Source organism: Balaenoptera borealis (assembly GCF_965194805.1).
Source record: "Balaenoptera borealis genome assembly, chromosome: 7".
Classification (NCBI taxonomy): domain Eukaryota; kingdom Metazoa; phylum Chordata; class Mammalia; order Artiodactyla; family Balaenopteridae; genus Balaenoptera; species Balaenoptera borealis.
The window spans coordinates 124,941,171-124,967,777 of NC_138864.1; the positions used below are offsets into that span (position 1 = coordinate 124,941,171).

The 26,607-nt window shown below is 52.8% G+C and overlaps 1 protein-coding gene across 5 annotated transcripts in view; it reads right to left on the reverse strand.

The window, feature by feature from the left end:
- PRKAG2 (protein kinase AMP-activated non-catalytic subunit gamma 2) overlaps window positions 1-26,607 on the reverse strand; it is a 282,829-nt gene that overhangs the window by 254,693 nt on the left and 1,529 nt on the right. The window lies entirely within an intron of this gene.

Consider the following 26,607-nt stretch of genomic DNA (forward strand, 5'->3'; position numbering starts at 1 on the left):
TGGCCAGACAGAGGAGCAAGGAGAATGAGACCAATAAGGCCTCCCACCTAGGTGAGGCCACCCAACGGCTCAGCGGCTTTCTGATGCCAGCCCTCTCCATCAGTGGATCATAAAGTTATTTAAAGTGGGCCACCCCCCGCCCTGCAGTTTTTTTAAAAATGAAATAGGACAAAAGAGAAAATACCACAGCACCTGGCACAAAGCAAGCACTAAATACGTGTAAGTTATTATTATTATTGTTGTTATCTCTATTGTAGGTCATAGTCTAAAGTTTGAAATACACTTACCTTTGCTATTGACTGTCTGTTTTTCTGCACTAGAATGTGAGCTCCTGAGTTAGGGATTTCTGACAGTTGTTCACTGACGATCGGAGCATCTAAAACAGTGCTTTGGCTCCAGCTAAACGCTCAATAAATAACTGCTGGGGAACTCCCTGGCGGTCCAGTGGTTAGGACTTGGTGCTTTCACTGCTGAGGGCTCGGGCTCAATCCCTGGTCAGGGAACTAAGATTCCCGCAAGACGCGCAATGCGGCCAAAAATAAATTAATTAATTACTTTAAAAAATTAATTAATTAAAAAAATATCTGTTGGACAAACGAAATCGGTCTCGTTCCATGGAATTTTTGTTTCAAATATATGCACTTCCCTCTTGGGTCAGATGGCCTAAGCTGGCGGTCTGGCAGGTGAACTCTGAGGAGTCACCCGAGCTCCGCCATAACATGGGGACAGGCACAGTCCCCCAGGGTGCGGGTGAGAGGACAGCGGCTGGCGCAGGAGTTGCTGTGTGGTGACAGCACGCTGATGTCTCTCCGTGCGGGGCTGTGAGAGGCGTCTGCGCCCTCCCTCCTGTCCCCTGGCTGTAACTGTGTCCTTGCCCCACAATCCTCCTTCCTGGCATCACTGCTCCTAACCCCTCACCTGCTGGGATGAAAATGGACCTCTCCTCCTCTGTGAGCTTCTGCTCTTCATTTGGTGCCTGCCTTGGCCAGGCCTCACATCATTTCCTTCTCAGCTGACTAAATCGTTAATGGAGAAAATGCGTTCTGGACCAATAAGCCGACCAGAACCAAGAGCTGCAAAAGAACTCCAGCGCCTCTTCCACCCCCAGCCCAGTGGTTCTCAAACTGTGGTCCCTGGAGCAGTACCAGCCTGGGAGCCTGTTGGGAGGGCAAATCCTCGGGCCCACTCAGACCCACTGGGCCAGCACTCGGGGGTGGGCCCCGGCCTCCAGGTGGTGCTCCTGTCTGGGAAGCACTGCCCTCGCCTGCTGAGGAAGGACAAAGGTGCGACGGGCCTACCTGGAAACCTGCGCCTTGGAAGAGAGAGTCAGGGTCAACTCATGCTTCGGAGACTCTGGAATATTCAGTTACCAGGGTTTACCAGAGGTGAGAAGGAAATAAAAAAGGAAAGATGGTGAGGGACATTTCAGACTTCTGCCTGCTTCCCTGGCCTTCCTCACAGATGGAGAACGGGGCCAAGTCACCAATCACCAAGGGTGGGGTGGGCAGGGGCAGTGGGGAGGCATGTGCCAAAACACTGTGGTGGGAAAAGGACTCAGCTAAGAGGTCAGACTCCTTCCAAAACCCCAAGGGATCCTGCCCTCAGGATCCCCAAGTTCACCTGCTCCTTGGAACCACGAGTACCCTGGAGTCTCTGCTCAGGGCCCTGTCCCTTCACTCGGGGGCCGGATTCTCCCGAGAGCCACACACGTGGCCACCAGAGCAAAGAAGAGAGCTGTCCTCCGGCTGGAGGGCCAGCAGAGTCCCTGGAGAGAGGCCCCCAGCTCAGGCACAAAGCAGTGAAGCCCATGAGATGGTTTCAAGTGACACCCTGATGGACACCAGTTACCCAGCGCTTACATATCTGTTCTTACCACGGTGGTTTTCCATTTCTGCTAGTCTTAGGGTCTTTCTTTTAAGAATAGATTTAGGGACTTCCCTGGTGGCGCAGTGGGGAAGACTCCGAATTCCCAAAGCAGGGGACCCAGGTTCGATCCCTGGTCAGGGCACTAGATCCCACATGCATGCCGCAACTAAGAGTTCGCATGCCACAACGAAGGAGCCCACCTGCTGCAACTAAGACTCAGCGCAATGAAATAAATCAATAAATAAAATTTTTTAAAAAATAAAATAGATTTACGTTAAAAAATAGTACTGAGATGGGATAAAAATTGCGCAGGCGTGAATGACTGCAGTTTTGGACAAGCATATCCTGCAATGCTGCCTCTCTTTCCCTGAAGGGCAAGTAACTCAGGACACTAGAGGGAGACGGCATTTCAGCCCATGTATGGATGCACGTGAGTGTACATGTACGTGTATGTACATGTGTATGTACGTGTGTGTATATGTGTAACTGAGCATTCGTCCAGTTACCTCTGTAAAATAAATCCTACTCTTATAATCACCACAGGTATCAATAAACAGCACGTTCTGATGCGTTTTACATATTTATACTTTTCCCAAGTTTGATCCTAGGATGTTTCCATGACTCATCCATGAGCTGTGGTCATAGAATGAGGAGGGTCCACTGGAGACCACAGTTGGGAATGGGAGCCAGTTGTTTTGCAAGGGACTTCGTGTTTTAATGACACAAATGTGAGTCCCCACCTGCTTATTTAATTGTTCTCAGCATGTGACTCTATTTCTGTTTTGTAAACTAGTTTATTTGTACCATTTTTTTTTTAAGATTCCACATATAAGCGATCTCATATGGTATTTGTCTTTCTCTGTCTGACTTACTTCACTCAGTATGACCCAGCAATCCCACTCCTGGGCATACATCTGGAATATCTGGGCATAATTCGAAATGATACATGCACCCCAATGTTCATTGCAGCACTATTTACAATAGCCAGGACATGGAAACAACCAAAATGTCCATCGACAGAGGCATGGATAAAGAAGATGTGGTACATATATATATATAATGGAATATCACTCATCCATAAAAAGGAACAAAATAATGCCAGTTGCAGCAATGTGGATGGACCTAGAGATTTGCAAAGCAGAAACAGAGTCACAGATATAGAAAACAAACTTACGGTAACCGGGGGGGGAGCGGGGGGGTGGATAAATTGGAAGACTGGGATTGACATATACACACTACTGTATATAAAATCAATAACTAATAAGGACCTCCTGCATAGCACAGGGAACTCTACTCAATACTCTGTAATGACCTATATGGGAAAAGAATCTAAAAAAGAGTAGGTACATGTATATGTATAACTGATTCACTTTGCTGTACACCTGAAACTAACACAACGTTGTAAATCAACTCTACTCCAATAAAAATTAAAAAAAAAAAAACTGTTCTCAGCAAAATCAGCAGGGCGCCTAATAATAAAAGTGGGCACGGGGGTAAAAGGTTGGGGAGGGGATTGCTGTGTGCCGAGCAAGAATGCCTGCGAGGAAGAAAGCGGGTGGAAATGGTGATGGAAAATGAAACCCCTGGGACCTTGCAGGAAGACCGCGGCCCTAAGCGGGCACCCCTGGACGTCTAGTGTCACGCGGGGCACACAGCAGCATCCTATACGCCACGCGCCGGCTGCGCTGGGCGGCAGAGCTGGGGCTGGCAGGGACATTCCTCCTTGGCAAAGCATCCATGGGAACCCCGGAGCTGCCAGTGGCCCCCCTCTGGCCGAGGTGAGGTAGGGTTAACTGGCTGGGGCGAGGAGGCCTGCCGGTGAAGACATGAATTAGGCGAGTCTATCCTTGGTGACTTTCCCTCCCCGTTATCAGCTCTGTTCCTTTTTTCAAGCCACACTCTCACCGGACGACGGTGGCCTCTGCAGAAGAAGGAACCGATCCCTTAAGGCCCCCCGTGGAGGGCTGGGCTCAGGCTCTGCCTCCGCTGGACCCTTCTCATCTCCATCCCCTGACCCCGGCCTGGCTCATCCTCTGAAGACTCAGATCCCTTTTTCTCCCAAAGTGAGGCGGAGCTGATCTGGTAAATGCAAGCGGCAAAGTGCCGAGTGCCCCTCCCGCCCCCAGCACCAGGAGGCTGTTTAAATGGTTCTTCATCCTCCCCGCCCCCCACCCCCCTGCCCTGCCGCGCAACGCTTCCCTCCGACGGATTCCAGGTCAAGAGGAAAGCAGGTGCAGATCGGCATCGCGGTGAGATCAAGATGGGTTGCAGGAGGAGCACCTACACCCCAGGTCAGGGCTGCTCTCTTGCAGCCAGTTGCCTGCAGCCCGGCGGCCCTCTGCGGGGCCCAAACTGCAGAGCCGAGGCCCAGGGACGCAGCTGTGTGCGCTGACCGCCCAGAAGAAAGCTTGGACAAACACCTTACATGCTTTGATCTAGAAATGAGACAACAAAACGGAGGAAGATAAATAACTTGAAAGAGTCAGTTCGAATTCAGGCTGCACCCCTCGTGCCGTTTGATCTTCGCATCCTGTCACAGGTGAGGGAGGGAGGGCGCCACGGCTGTGCAGAGCTGGTCCGGGCAGGCCCAGGGCCCAGGTTTCCTGCTCCCCACAGGCCCTCTTCCCAGTGGCTTCTGCGGGGAGTTCTGAACAAAACTTAAGTACTGTGTAGGGAGCTCTTTGTGATCCGTGATGGAAACGGGTGTTGTCACTGCGCTGGGCGGGGGAGGGCACACTCCCCACTTGCTGGCTCTCAGGCCTGGAGACAAGCTGCTTAGGGACAGGGTTTCCTGACGAGGCGTCTTCGGGGAAAGTTTCTGACTGCGCAGACTGCTCTCCCACACTAGGCGCCGTGTTGGCAACTGGCAATGTACCATTTTCCTTCAGTTCGGGCCCTCCCGTCCGCAAGAATCCAAGTGATGTCAAGACTTGAGAAGCCTGGTGGGGGGAGCTCGTGGTCCAGGCGTTCCAAGCCTCAGTTTCTCCAGGTCTCTGTCTCGGTCTAGACGACCGGAGAGCAAAAGATGGAGGTGAAAACGGACATGAAACCTTGCTGTATTCATGGTCCGGGGCTGCCCTAACAAAGCACCACAAACAGGGTGGCTTCAAGCAACAGAAACGTGTTCTCTCCCAGCTCTGGAGGCTGCAAGTCCACAATCAAGGTGCCGCAGGGCTCCCCGCAAACCTGGGGGAGAATCCTCCCTCTCCTCTTCCAGCTTCCAGTACTGCCGGCCATCCGTGGCTTGTGGCCGCGTCACCCCAATCTCTGCCTCATCCTCACGTGGCTTCCCCTGCGTGTGGGTCTCTCTCCTCTTCTCGTAAGCACAACAGTCACCCTGGATCAGGGGCTCCCTCACCTTAACTAATTCCATCTGCAACAACCCTCTTTCCAAATGAGGCGACATTCACAGGGGCAAGGATGGGGACATATTTTGGGGCGGGCGGGATTCAGCCCCTCCTATTCACCTACTATTGCTGAATGTGTTCTGGTCCGGGGAACCCACTCTAGGCCCATCCCCCAGCACCCTGCTGCTTCCCAAAGGATAGTGTAGCTGTTGCAGAGAGGGGCACCGCTGGGCCGCAGGGCAGTGGGCAGGTCCTGCGTGGGCTGTGCCAGTGAGGCTGAGAACCCACGTCACCACCGGAAGGTCTGTCCTGGAGGAAGGGACCAAATTCGCCTGTTTATTTACATGGCGAAGAAATGATCAGTGAGCACAACATTACTTCATCTTGGACAGGGAAGGACGAACAGTAGGCCAAAGGTCACTTGTCCTGTGCTCAGAGTCACCTAAAGTGGGGTTTCCCTCCACCTGGAGGCAAGAAGCTGAGGCTTGGAAGCGATCGGCCTGGTCGGCTGCACCGGCCCAAGTGCACGCTCAGTAAAGGCATCCTAAGCCTGGACTTGAACTCGGGTGGTCGGATTCCAAGACCATTAAGATGTCCTGCACTCCTTCACACCGCCTCACCATCCTGTGCCCCCCCCAAAAGCCCCTTTCACACCCCCCCCCCATCTATCCACCTTGCCTGGTTATCTGCCAGCGAAGCACAGAGGGACGATCAATTTGAGTCAGTGTCTCCTTTGGCGCCGAGAACAGGAAAGATGCGTGAGGTCTGACCCCTCCCCTCGCAGGTGCTGACAACCTTAACAGAATCCTTGGGGAGCTGCCACCATTCAACCTCAGGCCAGGTTCTCAGCCTCCCAAGGGCGTGACTTCCACCTGCTTCCACCCCGAGAAGTGAGGGGGGACCAGATCGACTCCAAGTCCCTCCAGGAACGATAGCCAGGAATTTTGTTAAATACTTTATCTGCTTTGAGCTTTCACGTCTGTATCTGAGACCCTTCCCCCTAAGACAACTGTCATCCAACGGGTTTCTAATGGCCTCGTAGGGAAATATAGAAAAACAAACACACACAAAGCAAAGAAAAAGAAACTTAGCAAATGCCAGAGTTCAGCTTGCTTATGACAATAAATGGTGCCTCTTCCTGTGAAAGGCCAACCCACAGCTTTCCGGAGCCAGAGTGAGTTTTCCTGCTGTCATAACGCACTTGGGCATTTTGCTAAGAACAAGTTTTCCCCGTTTGAGGCCGATGAGTTGGGGCCTCTGGCAAACAAGTCGCTTCTGCTTTTGCCAAGGAGCTTCCCCTTTTCTGGAAAACACTCGTCCCCCTTGCAGTCTTTGCCTTTGCGATGGCAGCTGCTCTTCCGCCCCTGTCTCGGCCCGGCCGGCCCTGAGACGTGCACCGCCACAGCTCAGTCGTGGGCGAGTTGTTTTTCCTGATGTTGATGTTATGTTTCTCTCCAGAGTCGGCTGCAAATGGAAATTTCCGTATTCCCCTGTTCAGCAAAAATTACAGGCTTTTGGTTTCATCATCACTGTCAAACCATTAACCATTAACCCTTGGCACCCCGTGGAGCCCTAAAGGAGACAGCCTGGAGCACGTTCCTGGGGCTGCCGACGCTGGGAGGTCTCCTGTGCCAGAAGTAGCCGGCGCGGATGCTTCTGGAAAAAAGGAATGGAAGCCCTCCTATTCACTGGTCCTCCTCCACACCTCACACCCACATGTCTTACTCTGCATGGTTCTCTTTTGTGAACTGAGTGCATCTTCAATCTGGTCACCTCTAACGCACTCCTTCCTCAGACCCCAGGGCCATGGACATGAGGGGAGCTGGGGCCATGCCTGCCTCCGCATCCGCCCAGGTCAGGGGCTGGCCTCCCCTCTCCTCAGCTGGAGGAGGGGCAACAGGCACAGCTGCAAGGCAGCTCAGAGGAGCCCTCCACTGGGCCCTCCGTGGGGCAAGACTGAAAAGGGAGGCCGGGCCTCCCCAGTCTCCCGCACCTCCCCTCCCCTGTGTCTCGAAGAACACCTCCCTCAAAGAGACTGTCCACAGTTGGGAGTGGATGGATGGCCCAGACCCCGAGCACCCACACGAAGCCTGCAGACTGCAAGGGGGCCAGATCAGACTGAACTGAGGCTCCTGAAAGACATCAGTCAGGACCGGAGCCCCAGCCCCAGGGTACATGAGAAGCGCTGCATCATAGGTTACGGGATGCACTAGGGTCGCTGAGGCTTGGGGTCCCAAGAAGCCAGCTCATGGGATAAAGACTCTGTCCTAGGAGTGGAGATGCTGACCCCGGAGACCTGAGGCTCCTGCAGTAAGGCCATCGCCTTAGAAGTGCTCCCCCCCCATAGGAGTATGGGAGCAGGAGGGCAGGCGTTGCTCAGATCTCGACCCCCCCCTTCCCAGGAAGCCAGGGCCCTGGGCTCTCCCTCGGTCCCATCTCAGGGCCCCAGGGGGCCCCAACTCAGCATCAGTGGCCACCAGGAGGTGGGATGTGGTGTGAGAAGGGAGGCCTGGCCGTGGCTCAGCGGGCGCCCCGGGAAGGCAGGGGCTCTGCACCATCTGTGCCAGCTCTGAACCACATTTAACTTCACCCTCAGAGTGTGGGCGGCTGCCTCAAAGGGCTTCCCGAGCTCGGAGTGTCTCCAGAATCGCCCTCGGTCACGCCTTCGTGTCCCTGTCGCAGAGCTCGCACCGGGGGGGTGATGACATGACCACTTCTTCTCTCCAACTTTTTAAAAACAGGTGATGACTGCGACGAGGCTGACGAGGGCTCCAGCCTGCCGTGCCCTGTGCCCCGGGCCCCACGTCTGGACGAGGGGGACGAGGAGGGCTGCAGCCGGGTTCCAGGAAGAGTCCAGAAAAAGGAAGAGAAATGCTCTGCTTCAGCAATGGGGTTAAAGTCAAAATGCCAGGGTTGCCAATAAAATAATTCACATTTTTGAAACTTAACTGTTTAAAAATGGTTCTTATACACATTTTTTTAGAATTTATTTTTGGCTGCACTGGGTCTTCGTTGCTGCACGCGGGCTTCTCACTGCAGTGGCTTCTCTTGTTGCGGAGCACGGGCTCTAGGTGCGCGGGCCTCAGTAGTTGTGGCCTACGGGCTCTAGGGCTCGTGGGCTCAGTAGTTGTGGCGCACGGGCTTAGTTGCTCCGCAGCATGTGGGATCTTCCCGGACCAGGGCTCGAAAAAAATGGTGAAATACTGGCTATTTCCTATGGTTTAACCTAATATTATCAACTGCTTTTACCACAGAGGAAACAGGACACAAAAATGAGAAGGGATGAATGTGACTCAAACCAAGATAGTCCGACTCCCAATCCAGGCTCTTCTGCTAAACCACGACGCTTCCGGCCCCCAAACCACAGCAGAATCTGGGCCCAGGCCCCGCGACCTGCCTGAAGACACCTGGGTGATTAGCCGCAAACCCAAAGGCGAATCCACTTATTTTTACCCCAGTTCACATCTCATCCTATGACGCCATGCCCACCTTGGATCATAAAGGAGAGTCCTGTCCCCAGGGTCACTGTCATTTATTCCTCTAAAGATCCTATTACAAATGAACCAACAAGGAGCTTGATTCAAGGTGCAGATCCCAGAAAATTAAACTCAGTTCATTCTGCATGTTCTAGTCTGTACCTGCATGTCTGTGTCTACGTGTCTCTCTCTCTCTCTACACACACACGCACACACACACACACACACACACACACACACACCCTCCGGTGCTCAAGAAGCACATGCTCCTGGGTGGCTGGAGCCACCTCCAGGTGGCTGAGGGTGGCAGGTCCTCGACCTCCATCAGCGCCTGGAGAGCCCCTGCTCAAAACACAGGCCCCTGTGAGTGCCTGTGTGCGTCCCACCCCTCACGTCATGGACTTATGGAGGCAGAACCGTGTGACAACCCTGCAGCCCCCTCCCTGCAAGGATCAGGCCAGGGGAATCCGGCCTCTGTCAGGGGAGGAAGGACAACCACCCAGTGCCTGAGCCCCAGGGCTTCATGGGGCCTTAAAGACCTTCTAGAATGAGATCCACGGCGGTTAGGTGAACCCATCTCAGCTTGTACAGTCGAGCTGGGACTAGACTCACCTCTCTTGGCTCCCAGGGCCCAGAGCACATTCTCCTGCCCTCGGCGCACAAGGACCATCTGTCCTCCTGTCCCACCTCCTGTGGTTGCCAAACCACTGCCTCGAGGGAGGGCCGAGAGCACAGAATCCCACGGAGCCAGGGGACGTGCAGGGCACACTGCAAGAAAGGACAGGGTCCCAGCAGGACACGGTCTCTCTGCCCGGCTCGCGATGGCTGTGGGACTCTGCTCCTCCCAGACTGAGGCTGTGCACTGGGGTTCCAGACACCCGCCGTCCACATGCTACTGCTCACACCCCCTACTCTCCGCGTGCACAAGCCACATCCTACGGTCCACACGCACACTGCCCAGACCCCACTGTCCACACCCCACCACACACAGCACCACTGTCTACACCCCACCGTCCACACCCTACCGCCCACATACCCACGGCCCACAAACCCCACTTTGGGCAGTGGGATGTACTCGCAAGGAAACAGCAGGAGGTTCAGGTGCATGTGGGACGCACCATCAGGGAAGGGGGGTGGGAGCAGGAGGAGGGGAAGAAGAAGTGGAAGAAATAAAAAGGACTGGGAACGGACCCAGCTCCCACGCCCCCCCCCCCAAAAATACGGACCAAGGAGATTTGTTTGTTTGCTTAAACAGAATTTATCGGGTCCCACTGATACTTATTTACACCTGCCTTCATTACCAAAAAGTTGCTGCAATGCAGTAAGATGAAAGATATTATTATCAGAAGGAAAACCAGTAGCCACAGAAAACCCAAGCAGGGTGGGCCTGGCGTGAGCCGTACCCAAAGCTCAGTCCTCCCTCCCTGCAGGCCCCGCTACACAGTTTGCTCTCTCTCGGGCTTCTCCAACATTGTAGCCAACAAATAAAGAGAAGACATTAACTATAGTTCTTTCAAGTTTGCTACATGCCAGGTGCTTTGATGTCATTTAATTCTCTCACCAGCCTCAGGTGGATATCCTCATTGCTATTTTACAAATGAAGCAAACTTAGGTTCAGGGATGCCAAGGACATGACGGGAAACCCAGGTCCCAAAGCCCAGCTCGTTGGAACAATCTTTACAAGGCCGGGTCCTCGGAGCACACACGGGGGACAGGAACGCCCCTTTGCCAGCGAGCGGCGGGCCTTCTGGAGCTGGCAGCTTCTTATCAGGCATTTCTGCCTTCCAGCCCCCGGACCCATTAGGACTCGGAGGGGGAGTGAGAAGAAATCTTGCAGGGGAAAGAGCATAGATTTGGGAGACAACCACGCTTGCTTCAAACGCTGGCCTTGCTCTCGCCAACTGCATCCTTTGGGCAAATTGCTCAGTCTATCTGAGCCTCAGGTTCCCCAACTGTAAAAATGGGGGCGATAATATGAACCAGGCAGAGTTGATGAAGAGTTAAATGATAAAACATGTGACAGAGCCTGTCGTGGTGCTGAGCATACCTAACGTACTCTGTGGCAAGCGTACGTGTCACGATTCCATTCAAAGGTGACCTAACAGTCTGAGAAGAAGCAGACGAACCTCGAAGCACCAGGGGCAGTGTCCCCACAGGGACTCGGCTGGTGCCTTTTGGCTGGGGCGGTGACCACAGGGAAGGGAATTGGGTCAGAGAGCAGGTTTTTCAAGCCTGGTGAAATCTAGTTCTGAAGAAACAAAACAAAGGATGAGAAGAGACAGAGGGCAGGGAAACAGGAGAAAACAAGAAACAGAAAAAGAGACGCAAAGGAGGAGACAAAAAAAAAAAAAGGGAAATGGATGACGAGAAGCTATTCGTTTGCAGCCAAGAGTCTTGGGCATCAGTCTACTTCCTTCAGTTTTCCATGAAAGGTGGTCTCTTAGGGATCCAAAGACACTAGCCAGCAGAATTTTTGGAAAGCAACATTAGGAAAAAACCCTAAGACCCACCAATTCTCCATTAGCCAAGGTCTGATCATTGCTGTGAAAGAACGTCTGCTGCGGATGAAGGGTGGTTGAAAGCAGAGGCTGTGAAGGTGGGTAAGTGGAGGCCTGGCCAGAGCCAAGAGGACCAGGGAAGTACGGTGTCATATGCAAATCAATGTGAGGACTCGGAGGAGGGAGAAGTCACTTCTTTTGGCTGGTGACGTTCAGGACCCTTCTTCTCTTGCCACTGGCTCCCTGCAGACCAGCGAGGTTCACAGAGCTGCGGGTCCGCCCATCATGGGGCCGCTGTGCCCAAGGTGGACCCATCAGGAGCTGCAGGTGCAAGACCGCAGACTTACGGTCTGCGATCAGCCTGGAACAACAGCTGGAGGTAAACATCCTGCGCCTTCCGTGCGTGTCCTCAGGGGCCACTCTGCCTGCCCGCACCATCTGGCTGTGGGGCACGGTGGTTCTGCATGGGCACTCAGGTGCCAGGTGGCTCGGGCTTGGGAGCCTGGCCTCTGCTGCAAAGATTTTCCCACCTGGAGAATGGGTATCACCTCACAGGTGGGGCTCAGGTAAGCCACTGCACACACGTGCTTGGGCGTGCCGGCTCGGTGAGTATCAGCTCTTTTTATTAGTCACCGTTCCTCTTCCTTCCCCTTCAAGGCTGACCTTGAGAATCGCAAAGACCAGGTGCCACCTCGGTGGAGCAGTGGAGGTGGACACGACTACCTCTTCCACCTTCAGCACAACTTGGACCTACGTCTCTCATCGCTGGGCAGGAAGGGATGGAGGAGACAAAGGGTAGCAGGTGGCCCCGTTCCATGGAGGGTCCAGCATGCTGGATGCTGCTCCCGGGCCCCTCTTCAGGGCTGAGGGGCTTGCTCCCGGCTGCCGGCGGTGCTACAGGAAGACGGCGCCCGCTGCCCCCCTTTCAAGGTTTGCCTCGGCCCAAGGCAGCCACCTCGCCCAAGGCCGGGCCGCCCTCGTGGGATGCGTGACTGACTAACCCAGCACAACCTGGGAGTGTGGACCGAGGCCCTGGCTGGGACGGCGCCGCCACTCAGCCCCTCCCCCCGCCTGACCCTGCTTCCTCCCCTCCCCAGGAGTCGACCCCAAAGCTCCCCTGCGCGTGATCGCCACCTCCAGTACACGTCCCCATCCCCACCCGAGTCTGCTCTGCCAGGAGCCCAGCACAGGACACCCGGTGAGAAGGCGGTTGAAGCTGACACTTCTTGTAGCTTCAAGAAATAGGGAGATTATTTGACATTTGCGTGTATGTGTGCCCGGGAGCCTCCGGCCATTTCAGAGTCCAAGTATTTTAATGATACCTTCTCGGGATTGGACTAGGTGGTCCTTGGTGGACATTTAAATACCCACGTCTTTCCCAACTTGGAGATTCTAAAGGACCCCTTCCCCTCCCCTTCTCCCCGCTCCTCCCCTGTGAGTGTGGAGGGGAGGGGAGATTTAGGGGCACGGAAGGCCTGCCTCCTCGGTGGTCCTGGACCATGACAACGCCCGATGCCATTGCTGCTGCGAGACAAGGTGATGTCGTAACTCACTCTGGCCATTCCTGGGAGTCCTGTGACTCGAGAGTTTTCTAAAGATGAGAAGGTTTGGTCTGACCTTCAAAACCAAAGTCACCTCGGTAGAAGCCAGAACAGTGTTTAGGGAGTGCCTGCCGAGTGGGACACACTGGGTGCTTTAAGGAAAGGTAACGGAACAGAAATTCCACCTGAGGAGTCCAGGGAGTGGAAGAGGGGCCCCACTTCCTGCAAGACCAGGGCACAAACGACAGGTCCAGCCCGTCCTGGCCCCCGCCAGCTCAGGGGAGTTTTCAGCAGCTCTCAGACCACAGAAAGCTCGGAGAACCAGCGTCCTCTGAGGAGGGGCTGGACACCGGCCAGTGTCTCTCACGTCGGTCACCGAGCAAGAGTCAGGAAAAGCAGGCCCCTGAGGCTTCCGGCAGGGCGAGGACACCGGCTTAGGGGCAGTTTTGCTGCGCCACCGGGGAGGTTCTTCCCACGGGTACCAGTGAACACTCCCTTGGGACCCAGCAACAAAGCTGGTCCTGAGCGGCACTGGTGGGGGGATGGAGGACGCAGGACGCTGCCCCCAGCAAGACCGAGACGGACATCATCCCAGGCTCCCAGCCGCTCCGCAGGAAGAGCTGTGTGCGGAGGGGGTGTGAGCCTGCTCGATCGCCTTGGAAACTTATAGTTCTCTAAACAGAAGAAAACAAGGCAGCAGTAATCAATCTTGATCTTGACCTTGAAGGTGGAGCCAAGCCCTTCTCCAGGATTTTCACCCACGCACCAAGGGAAGCTGCTGGCACGGCTGGCAGGGCGAGGTCTGCGGGATGGGGGAGCAGGTTGCCCCGGGCACCCAAGCTTCGTGCCCAGAAGGGCCGCCAGCCCAGAGCTGTCCTGGCTCCGTCAGAAGCTGAGGGCTTGTGACACTTTGTGCGTCTCTTCTGCGCTTGCTCAGCCGCTAACCTGCTGAGTGGACTCACCTCCCCAAAGCTGCGTCCCCACTTGTTCGGCGACCACGCTGGGTGGGCTTGCTGCGTGGATCTGTGAGACCTGCCAGTCTCCTGCTGGCAGATTCCTTCTCCGGATCGTGGGAGAAAGATGCCATCTGGTGAAGGAATCCTCCTGTTTCCTTGGGGTCTGTATGAGATCCTCTGGGCCTTTCAAACCAACGCCACCTGACCCTCTTCTGTTCCAGGTAAGGGCGGTGGACTGACGTTAACGCACCAGGGGATGCGGCCCCCTCCCTCACCAGTCCAGGGCTCAGCGTGTTGAATGATGTGCCCACTTAGACAGCAGTCATCTCGTGGCAGCAGACGGGGCTCTGAGCTTTGCCCAAGTCAATGAAGCTGGGGGACGTGGGACTGGGATTACGTCCCTCTGCCACGCAGTCCAAGACTCTTTCTATGGTGGCCCCCAGCCCTGCCTGCCGGGACCGAGGGCTGGGAGGGGCAGGCAGTGGGTGGGCACCTGCGGTGTCGGCAGGCATCACAAAATCATGGGATGCCAGACCCGGGAGGGCCCTTCCAGCCCCTAATGAGGCTCCATCTCCCCCATCAAATGCTCTCATCCCCCCCTAAATAGGAACTATTAATTAGCAGCCTGAGAGGCACACCCCCAGCCCAGAGAGGCAGGCAGGGGGCACAAGCCGGCACCGTCAGCAGCTCTGGGCGGGTCGGGGGGTGCCTGCGGAGCTACCAGGGCAGAAACACAGGCCGGAAAGTGTTTCCCCGTTGTTCTTTGGGACAGAGATCACCGGACCTTGCAGAAACGCACTTTATTCCTCCACTTCCACTGCCTGCCTGCGCACCCACTGGGCTCCCTCCGTCCCACCCCCCTTCCCTGGCTCTGTCGCTGGCTCTCCCCCCTTCCGCCCTCCCTGCAGCGTGTTCCAGTCTATCCCTGCGCTGCAGCGGGCGAGACACAGAAGCACAGACAGACTCTACCCAAGAGTGGCCCACGGCGCCCAAGGCCTCGGCTGTGGAAGGTGGCGTAGGTCCCACCTCGTACTGGGACCAGCTGAGGACACAGAGGCACGAAGGGAGCCCAGCCCAGACCCCAGCCCCACAAAAGCCCCAACGCTCACTCTCTGGAGTTGAGGTGCAAAATCCCCAGGAGAGCCTAAATGGCAGCTGCCCAAGGGGGTGAGGACAGACACACATTAACCCCAGAAGGCTAGCTGCTCAGCACCATCTCCTGGGCTGTCACATTCCGACCCAGGGGAGCACACGACCCCCCCCCCCAGAGCCAGCGACTCCCCTGGGGCCCTGCAGGCCCGAGGCAGAGGGCGGGGGAGGCGGGAGAGATTGCGGGAGTCCCCAGGGGTGTTCCACTCCCAGGTGGAGCCTGCCGGTTTCCATGTGCACACCCACCACCCAACTCTCGGCAGCCCCCCTCCCAAGACTTGGCCTTCAAGTTCCTGGCAAAGGCCATTTCCAACCACAGTCAGTTAAAGGCTCTACCTCTCAACGCCTGGGGCTCACACTGGTTTTCACTCTGGGGTCAAGGCTTTAGCCATTTGGACCATTTCACTGTGAGTAAGGACATCTGCGGAACAAATCTGTAAATGTATTTAGCCGAAGTGCCACAAGGGATAAAAAGAGGAATTTACATTGAATTTACAATTAAAGAATCACTTCCACTGAAAAGAATAAAATGCTGTTCCTGGGGGACCGTCCCAGAAATCCTGCAGTGGTATGGGAGCCACAGCTATATTCTTAAGGCGGTCTTCCTCACGGGCCCCTTTGTAGTGGAGAGGAAACCAGCATTCCTAGGGTACCACCCTCTTGCTTTAAACCCAGGGATCTCATCTCATTCTCCCCCAAGCCCAGTGGGCAAAGTGGGGACTGTGGTCCACATTTTACAGGTGAGGAAACTGAGGCTCGGGAAGCGCCAGTAAACTGCCCAAGTGGACACAGAAGCAACGATGGCATGAGAATTGCAACCTTGAAGTCTGACACCCAAACTCACCGCCCTCCACCACGCCCCCCTTTTACAGAGCAGGTGAAAACCCTCATGTTTTCCCTGCTCCCACAAACGATTCTGTTCTCGAGAACCTAGCACAAATGACAGCTAGGTCCAGACTGTCGCCGCCGCGGGCGGATGTTCCCACCTCCCATGGTTCGAAGGTCGTGAGGCCGAGGGGCTGGCGCCTGGCCTTGGACCCATCCACCACCCGCTCCCTCCCTGCCTGTTTGGCATCTTTCAGTGCAGGCGCCAGACCCGTTTCCAGTCAAAGGATTACTGTGTCATCTAGAATACCTCCTGGCAGATTTATGATGTTCTAACTAGTCAGTTAGCCTGAGCAAAAAGCCCAAATAACTTTCCCAGGTAGGAGATGGAGGGGAAAAAACAACTAACACGGTAGCATTCCTGAAAATTACCCTTTCATTGAACCAACAAAACATGGTTTATCTGAAACTTCTCTCTTTACGATATTTGACTCTCGTAAGATTTGTAAACAGTTGATTCACCCAGCTTTTTCGGAATTAGTTCGTAGAGTTAACTAAGCATCTGGATTCTCAAAGACACATTTTTTTTTTTCCTTTCCCGAGGTGTTGTTTGGCTTCTGCGCTTTCTCGCCATCATTATCAGCATCAACGTGAGGGCTGCTCACGTGGGAGACGGTTTCCTTGGGGCTGGGACAGGAAGACGTAGAGGCACACCATCCTCAACGGAGCACATGTTCTAACTAAGGAGACAAGGGTCGGGCCCCCACTCGCCCAATCTGGGACAACTCTGAAGGGCCATCCCAGTTCCAGGGGGTCAGCTGAGGCCAGTTGTGACCGCTCCACCATCCAGCTTCTCCCTCTGCCCCACTGGCTTTCTTTCCTTCCCCCACCACTGAAGGACCAAAGCTAGAGGCACAGAATCATTGGCTAAGAATAATTTTTAGGTGAAGGTAACAAAGATCGTTTCAGAGGTAGATCATCATTAAACGAGGAATATAACCAAATATGTCCATTCGACTTTAAGTCGTATTTTATTATGGTCATAAACGCGGTGCCCGCATGCCAAGCCTATGGAGCTGTGCTCTGAACCTTCCCTGAAAACGGTCGTCGCCACGTCTAGAGAAGGAGGGTGTGGATGGAGTGCGGAAGCCAGCGCAAGCCTGCAGCCTGGGTCCGCGCTGAAAGGACTCCATGACGGCTCACCGCTGCCCACAGCTTTGATTTTGAGCCAGTGCAAAAGGGAGCTGCTTTGAAATCGTTTTCTGATCTAAGCCGAGGTGCAGAGAGCTCTGCAGAGCGCCACGCGGGCCAGGCAGACTGTGCTCCCCGAAAGCCCTCCTCACCTGCGCCCCGAACGCCCGCCTGCCTGAAAGGGTCTCCTGTCTTCCCAACATTCCCCCGAGAAGAACACCCGAGTTTTCCTGCCTGCTTTGCCACTGGCCAGTCATGTGACTCTTGAGGCAGCCTCATCTCTGCTCCTGGAGGCCACTACACAGGCTCCAGGCCACTTCTGCACCTGGCGGAAGACTCCCAGCCGGGTTCCTCCCTAAACCCAGTTTGGTACTGTGGCCCAGCATTTCCCTGTGTCTTTGAGCCGAGAATATTCTATTACCTGTGTCCTGAGGTCATTTCAGAAATCTCAAAATACACTTAACGAGCACAGAAGAGTGGTGAAAAGTTACCTCTCCGTTCTCCTGGCACTGGCCTCTCCCCAAGGGCACAGCAGCTCCCCTGACGCTCACCCACCCTCAGTGATGAAAGGGTGGGGGGCTTATCGAAGGCCAGCCTCGGGAGGACCTGGCCTCCTCACCCTCGCTCACAGCCCCTCGACGCCCACCTGACCTTGGGACGAAGCAGTTTCCATACAATCATGGTGCCTGAGCCAAATGGAGACCTTAGACTGCAATCCTCTTTTTTATAGATATGACATAGAATATTACTATCTAGCAATTATATGATTAATGATATTATTAAACATAATAGTAATTATATGTCAACCTGTTTAAGTTCTTATTATATTAATATATTAATATATTAAGTATCTACTAGAAAGTAATATTTAATTAACAATTATAATTAATATGTTATAATTGTAATACATAATGTAATATAATATATAACATGTAATATATTACATTTAATTATATATACTTTATCTGTGTGTATTATATGTCATATACAATTATATATTATATATAATTGTATATAACAATATCACATAATTATAATATATAATTATATAGTAACAAGATTAACATACTGATTATTATATAATATTAATATTATTAATTATTATATATTATATGTATTTGAGAAAGATAAATGGGGTTTTTTTAAGATTTTTTTTTTTTTTTGATGTGGACCATTTTTAAAGTCTTTGTTGAATTTGTTACAATATTGCTTCTGTTTTATGCCTTGGTTTTTTGGCCGCGAGGCATGTGAGATCTTAGCACCTCGACCGCGGATCGAACCCGCACCCCCTGCATTGGAAGGCGAAGTCTCAACCACGGGACCGCCAGGGAAGTCCCAAATGTTTGCTGTTTTAAGTCACTGTTTTGGGGTGTTTGGTAGCAAAAATGAACCGACGTGGTGACTTGTGCCACGGCTCCCCTGTAGATTCTGAGCCTTGTGAGGGTGGGGGCCGTGCCCCTCCTGGTGGCAGTCTTACTCTCAGCCTTGCCCGGTGCTTGGCACACAAAGAAAGGGCTTTTGGCGAATGTCTGGTAACTCAGTAAGAAGAAGCTCCGCAGTCGTGTGACAGAGGACTCAGCGCAGGATTTCTTGATTCCTGGTTTGGTGTTCACTCTAATACTCAGTTATTTAAAAAAACAAAAAATGAGAAAGAACTAGAGAATAAGACCTATGAAATTATAAAAGGCAGATTATTTATCTTCGAGATGAGAAGGGTAAATAACAGCCTTCAATGTCCTTCACGTAAAAGGGAACAAATAAAGACCTGGTCAACCCCAAGGGCAAACCCTTGGAAGGCAGCTTGCCAGACCAGATATTTCGTCCTCCGTGTGCCCATCATGGGGGTGATGTCTGTCCTGCCCAGCAGTCTTGCCTCCCACCCCAGGCTGCCTGGACCATTCACGGGCATCCAAACCCTGGGGCTGGGGCAGGGCAGAGCAGGGACACCAAAAACCCAATTAAATACCAGAACTTTCTTGGCAGGTTGGATGAGAATAGTTGTGAGCTGTGGACGGCCTAAAGTTCTTTCTCTGTGATAAGGATAATAACACCGATAATGACAATAATAGTATTTCACAGGGTTATTTTGGAGATAAACAGAGACAGCTTACATAAGCACACACCTGGCACCTGGAGCAAGTGCTCCACAGTATTAGCTAAATCTGATGACAACGGTGCCGTCCCAGAGAGTATCTGATCATCAGTAATATTGATCGGTCATAGCCACCAGGAACAAAACTACCCGTCGAGCAGCGTCTGAATTGCTAGGGTGCTCATTACACAATATCCTGTGGACAAGAATGGGGCCGGCGAACAACATCGGAATGACCACTGTCCCCAGCTGTGCTATACAGGCAGGAAGCCTGTCGTAGGAGGTCCCTGGGGCCCCTGTAACACAGTACCACAGACAAACCGTGTGTATTTAAAACTACAGAAATTCTCTCACAGTTCTGGAGGCCAGAGCCTGAAATCAAGGTGCTGGCAGGGCCACACTCCCTTGGAAACCTCCAGGGGAGGGTTCACCCTTGCTTCTTCCAGTCTCTAGTAGCCCCAGGGTTCTTTGGCTTATGACAGCATCACTCCAATCTCTGCTTCTGCCTTCACATGATCTTCCTTCTGTGTCTCTGTATCCAAATTTCCCACTTTTTATAAGGACGCCAGTCATATTGGTTTAGGGGCCCAGCCTAACCTCATGGTAACTTGATTACATCTGCAAAGACCCTATTTCCAAATAAGGTCACGTTCACAGGTACCAAAGGTTAGGACTTCACCATAGCTTTGGGGGACACAGTTCAGCCCATGACCCTATTCACCTTTGTACCCTCAACACCTAGCACAGTACCTGGGAAACAGACATAAATGAGCTGACAGGTTTCCCAGTCCCAGCTCTAAAGGTGCCCAACTGTAAACATGGTCCCAGCAAGCTAGCTCTCCATTTCTTTACAAACTGAGTAGTTGGGGCCCCACTTCCTAAAATTCCGGCCCTGTCGTGTCCTTCCTCCTGCACCCACCAGCACCAGCGGAGGTCACCCCAGTGCCACCTGCGCCTGGCTCTGCACCGAGTCCCCGCCGGGCCCCCGCAGGACGCTGGCAGGGCTGCACGGCTCCCACAGCTAGGACCCGGCCTCAGCCGCATGGAAAAAAGGCTGGACTCCTGGGGTGACCAAGAGCAAATTGGTCTTTGTTGTACATTCATCAGCAACTTCGCTGCCAGGTCAGAGTATATCAAAACAGAGAGGCCCTGGCACGAGCCCCAGAGCCTGGATGATATCTGATTGGTCTGTGACAAGCCATGAGTTGGCAGAGAAGGGCTTCCTGTCAACAGGAAGGAAAGGATGGGGATCAAATTATTTTCAACGTAGGTAGAGGAACAAAGAGATGAGTGAGATTTGGGTTAACCATTCTGATGCAGGGCTAAGCCAGTCACACATGAGAAACCTTCCTCCACCGGAGGGGAAGCCCGGCTGATTAACCCTCAACCATTTCCTCTGGTTCAGCTGCACGCACCCTGCAATGGAGTCTCTCTAAGAATTCCCTGTGGTTAACCCTTGGGGATATAGCTTCACTCCCATGCGGCTCTGCCCATCTGACAGCAAGGTCACGGTCAATTGACCAAGCAAATTAAGGACTGTTTCAACTCGGCTGCGCAGCACTTCATCGGCCTTTGTCTGTCCCAAATTTTAAAGACACTGACCACATTCCGACATTTGGTTCGCTGTCCTGGGATATCAAGACAGGCTGGTTACTGTCTGGAAAGAACTGGGAGTCACAGGCATTCACATGTGCTCATACTCACTGCTCTGGGTCAGAGGGGGGTGGGTGGAGGAGAATGGGGGAAAAGAGGGCTGGATTCTAACCCAGCTCTTCCAAGGATCTGTGGCCTGTTCGGTGACCTGAGTAGCCCCATAAAAGTGAAATAGTGCCCAGAAATAGACAGCGCTGGCAGTGAGCTGAATATACCAAGACAGGAAAAGCAGAAGAAAATAGACAAGAAACAGCATCATTTAAGAGCACAGTTATTTGTCTGGATGGTTTCAGAGGACACAAACTGATGTAGAAGTTAAGTGAATGAGGTGTGAGCAGGTAGGTGAAAAGCCCTTGGCAAGTAAGAAGTGCTTCCAAGTCCTTTCCTGAGTCATACTTTGGTCTAAAGGGAAACCCCTGAGTGAAGATCAGCAATAGAATAGTTTTGCTGGGTTTTATTTCGGAAGGGCAGTTCAAAGAAAACAGGCAGGGCAAGATACTTGTGAAGCACTGAGAACCAGAACGAGTTTATGATGTGTGGAAGGATGTAATATGGAACACACACTGTATTGGTCTGCTGCTTCTGCTTCTGGAACCTCAGTACTAGCGATGTCCTTTTGGTGCAATAATGATCCCGAATATAGATGGTCGCATTCATCATTAGGCCACTATGCAGTGTTCAGAGCCTGGTTTACACAAGGATCTTGGACCCTCCACAGGCAGGTCCTGGGGGAGAGTGGGAACAGGGCAGCAGAGGCTAGACTTGAATAAAGTGTCACCCAACCATGAAACAGGGGACGTACTTGTTCTCAGCTGGGCCATCTGTAAAGTGGGGACAAGAGGATGAGACAGGGAATCCAGCCTGCGTGTACGCCCAAAGTCACTGGATGTGATGCTGCAAATCCACGCGTTTTGAATGTGCTCTGCTTAGATCACTACGTGAGCTGGTCCACAGCGGTCTGTGCACGGTCTGCGGGGTAGAGTCTTCAAGGAAAGGGACCCCTAAATCTGTTCTCTGCCTGCCCATTCCCTCCCACAGCCCAGCACTGGACTGTGTTTAACTGGCATTCAGCCAATGTGCAATGCCCACGCTGCAGGAAGCCCACACACTGCCAGCCGTGCTCTGCGAGCCGCAGAGAGGCACCCAGGCCTCATTTATAAACCCCGGAGCCACAGGAGGGTTCCGGGGGCTCCATCACTGAGTACCTTGACTCCCGAAGGTCCCAGTATCATACTCTGGGCCCTTCTGCAAAGTTCTCCTGTAGATATTTAAATGCCACATCAACTTAGACACCTTGTACTAAGTTATAGGTTCATATTTTAGATTTAACATTTATTGAGGGTTAATATTATTAGAAAGAGCTATAGGAAAAACACTTCTGCACCTTCGTAAAACTCTTGAAGATATATACATATATAAAATCTTTGTTTTTTCGTAGAAGGAGTCACACAATCACTTCTTTTAAGAATTTAGCACAAGAGGGCTTCCCTGGTGGTGCAGTGGTTGGGAATCTGCCTGCCAATGCAGGGGAGACAGGTTCGAGCCCTGGTCTGGGAAGATCCTACATGCTGTGGAGCAACTAAGAACCTGTGCTCAGGGCACCCAAGATGCACCAAACCACTGAAGGGCCAAGTCAAGAAACACTGCAGTGAGGCCTAACAGGCTGGCCCATGTTGGGTTACTCAGGCTGGGGGCCTATCTGGACATTCATCTTTATTTGGGAGCCAGAAATATTCCACCTTTGTTTAACAGTCAGCAGCCAAGGATCTCTCTTCTCAATGACAGCTGAAAAAGTGCAGATGATAGATAGACAGATGGACAGATGGACAGACACACGGATACTTAGATGGGTGGATGGACAGATTGATAGAATAACTCACAGGGGCAGGAGAACAGATCATCGCTACGCTGAGGAAGTTGGAAATCAATTGTTTTTTAAACCCCTGTAGGCATAAGAGTCACCTGGAGAACTTACCAAAAACAAAGAACCACAGGTCCCACTCCCCAGATACTCTGATTCAGCAGTTCTGGGCTGAGACCTAGGATTTTACATTTTAAACAAACACCGGGTGGTTCTGCTTAAGCTGGTCCACGAACTGCACTTTGAAAAACACTGCCCTAAACCCTAACCCAACAAATCTTGCTCAAGGTGGTACAAACTGACCAAGGTCAAGGCCAAGGTCAAAACTGATACCCACACTGTGCCACACGGGATCCCCTTTCTCTTCACCGAGGCTTCAGTCCAGGGTGTTTCGATGGTGTATTGGGCAGTGAGCACTGCTGTCACTGGGTCCTCCAGCCCCCGGGGCAGAAAGGCAGCTCCCATCCCCACCCGCATCCGGGCGATGCCCCCTCCTGTATGCACGGCCCTAGCGGAGCGGATCTGATTGGATGGAGGCTACTGGTCACCGGCCCATCGCCAAGGTGAAGGGCGCTGGGCCTCCAGCAGCGTGAGGCCTCCCTCCGGAGACACCACAAGCGAAGGCATCCCTAGTGGCAGGCCCAAGCCAAGCTGTGTCTCCACAACCTTCTGGGACTGGCCAGCTGCCCCTGGCTCTATGTTTAGGTTGTCTCCAGGGACTGTGAAGGATTTCTGGAGCACCTCTCCCAAGAGGCCTGGGGACTCGTGCGTTCCGCCAGCAGCGAATATCGGGCCACCACCTCGGATCGAGCCCGACCCCCTCCAGCTGCCTCAGTGTCCCCACAGGCTCCTGTGTGGGTCCTTCTCTCCAAAGCCCTCCCTGCCCCCTTGGCCTCCTGCTCTGTCACTGGCTTGTGAACAGTTCCAGAGACCAACAATACAGTCAACAACCCAGCCCACGGTCATCAACTAAAATATGTCTAAGATACATAAATTTCAGCATTAATAGGGAAAATGATTTTTCTTGGACAAAAAGGAGGAAAGAACATGCTTACTCCCAGCAATGGCTTCTCTGGCAAAGTGCTGGCAGATCGTCACGCACAGCTAGACTTCTAATGAGGTATTTTCTAAACGCATTCCCACCACCTTGATTATTATTCCCGCTTTACATTACGGATGAAGGCTGAGGGAAGAGAACCCAGGCGAGGTGCCAACTCAGCAGGACTCTGAAACACTACGCCCATCTCGCTAATTTAAAGGCCCAGCGCAACCCCAAAGGAACCTGCACTCAGGCTTTCCTCTTCCTCTCCTCTCCTCTCTCTCCTTCTCTTTCCCGTGACAAGATCCGAGAGAGTTTCCCATAAAGGTGATCCAAACTGAGACTAAAATCAAGCAAGGTTACACCCTCCATTAGGCCCAAGGGCCATTCTCCCTACGATAGAATTCAATGAATAAATGACTTTAGTTAGTAACTCTGGGTCTCCACTACCCGCTGTCACCCAAGTCCCTAGTGTATCCCCTAAAATTGATTCCTCTTTTCTGGTGTCTCACGGCACAGCAGGCGCTATTGGTAGGAAGGCAGAGTGAAGATGGTTAAAGATAATCGGAGCCTAGGATGAAGGTTTGCAATGATTTCCCCCAACATCCTTGGTCATGGTTCTGTTTATGCACCAGATATGGGGGTTGAGACTGAGTCCAATCGTGTCCAAAAAGGACACAATCCAATTCAGTAAAAAGACAAGCTGCTTGGACACTGGAGGTCCCAGGAGGCCTCATCACTGTGAGTGTCACTGGACGCCACCAAATGACCCCACCCACAGGACTGCCAGGCCACAGTGTCTTCCAGGAGTCACTCTTTAGAATCCCGAATGTCCTGGTACATGCTGCCACCAGGCTAGTTCTCACAAAGCGTTGTTTTCATCACCTTTAATTGCTTCTTAGTTTAAATCCCCCCTGGCCCAAAACAGTGAGACAACGACTTAGATTCAGTCATTTATACCAGGAAGCAGGGCAAGTGAGGCAGGGAAGCCGGAACAGCCAGAAAGGGTGCATTATTGATGATCAGACCACCACTGCGGGCAACAGGGGCTGGGCCCTGCTGCCACCCTCTGAGGCATCCTGCAGAACCCATGTCAGAACCATCACCCCCGGGGATGGGGAGGCTGGGGAACAGTCCCACCTGCATCCCTCCCTGCCTGAGGGTTGCCCCTTAGGGCATAATCCCAATCCCAGCATTTCCAGCCCAGCCTGTACTCAGGCTGAGCAAACTGCCCCTATTCAGGAGGGTTCCTTCAGGAGCAAGAAAGACACAGTGAGAAACTGTGGTGTGGCGTGGAGCTGTCCAGCAAGGCCGCGGAGAACGCTGGGTGGGCTATGGGCACACCGGGCAGGGCCCCAACAGCGCCTACTGCAGCTTCTCAGTGGCTTCAGGGGACATCCTCATCCCCGGGCCTACCTTCCAGGGAGGGCTGCCAGAGAAGATACAGGACGCCAGTTAAACTGGGATTTCAGATAACGATGGGTATTTTTTAGTATAAGTTTATCCCAAATGGGGCCTGGCACATTCACATACTAAAAAGTTGTTCATTGTTTAAAATTCTAATTTAACTGGGCATTTAGTATTTTTATTTGCTAAATCATGCAATCCAACCTCAAGGCTCTCCTTGATCTGGCCTTGATGTATTTCTGATTACTCTGATACTCAAACTCTTTCTTCCATGAAAAGGGGCTCTTCACTGGAGTTGGAAGCAGTCCTCCAACTCCCCGACTCCATGGGGGTGCTCAGGCTGGTTCCCGGGCAGGGGTAACCCCTGCCATGTCTCTGTCCTGCCTACCACCTCTGGGTCTAATGTCTCTCTAAACATGTCAATGTACTGCCACCTCTCCCTTCTCTCCCCTCTGAAAGCAGGTACTGCCTGCACTGGTCATCTTGTGCCCTTGGGTCATCTGCTAACATCTGTTTGAATGCTGTATTTTCCCAGCTAGAGTGTAACTCTCACCCAGCCCAGCACAAGGATCAACAGGTAATTACTAGTTGGTTAGTGAGAAGACCCCCCGGTCCCCCCCCCCGCAAGCAAAGGCAAGCCCTGTGAGGGTGGAGACAGAGCCCCTCTCGTTCCCCCCTGGATCTCACCATCAAGCAGCATGGCACACGTGTCGTGGAATAATTGAGTGAACAGAACTTTCTGTAAGGGCTGCATCATGCCAAGAACGTTGTCTAAATCAGCCAAAGTCATCACCAGCAGCAGGAAGGCTGGTCGGAGTATTCCGACTATATCGTGGCTTTTCCACTTTCACAGCCTGGCCGCTCAGTCCCTTTCCAGGTTCTGGATTTTGTCCTACACCACCTCTGGAGCGCACCCCACACACATACTCCTATTTGAGACTGGCCTCACCAATCAACGTAAATACGATATGGCCTGGGCACTGGACAATGTCATTTTCTTTTCTCTCTCTTTTAAATTAGGTGCTCTGATATAGATGTAATAGCCATACATTCATATAACACTTTGCATTAGTAAGAGCTTTCCCATGAGTTATTTTATTTCAACATCCCTGAAAGGTAGGCAAAGCAGAACTATTATCTGTTTGACAAATGGGAGAAGCTGAGGGGTTAAACGTTTCAGCCAAGTGATGACTGCCGAGGGAGGTTAGGAGTACCTGTGTCTAACTTTTTATTTACAAATATGGCTTAAAATGTCTCACATTAGCAATGTAAACAGGAATATCTCATTTTCATATAGAATGTTTATTCAAAGGAATGCATATTCCTGCATATTTGGGTCATCACCCTGGTGGTCACACAGCAGGCAGGGGTCCAGTCACCTGCTCCCTGAGCGGCCCCTTGCCAGGGAGGGCTGGCCACCCTTCCCAACTTGAGGCTGCTCCCTGAAGTACCCATCAGATGTCTGGGGCTCCGGGGGCTCCCTACCCTTCCTGGCCAATGTGTGCACACAGGCCTGGGAAGGAGGAGCTGCGGTCAACAAACACAGGAATGAAGTGCCTAAGGTGGTTCGCAGCAGAAAGTGCGTGACCAGCTGCCCTGCCCCAGGCCCCATGCTGCCGTCAGGAAGGATTGATTAGCTTTAAGGAGGTGTCTTTAACAAGGTGTCCTCGGAGACAGTCCTGGAGGGTGGGCCTCACCCCGCACCC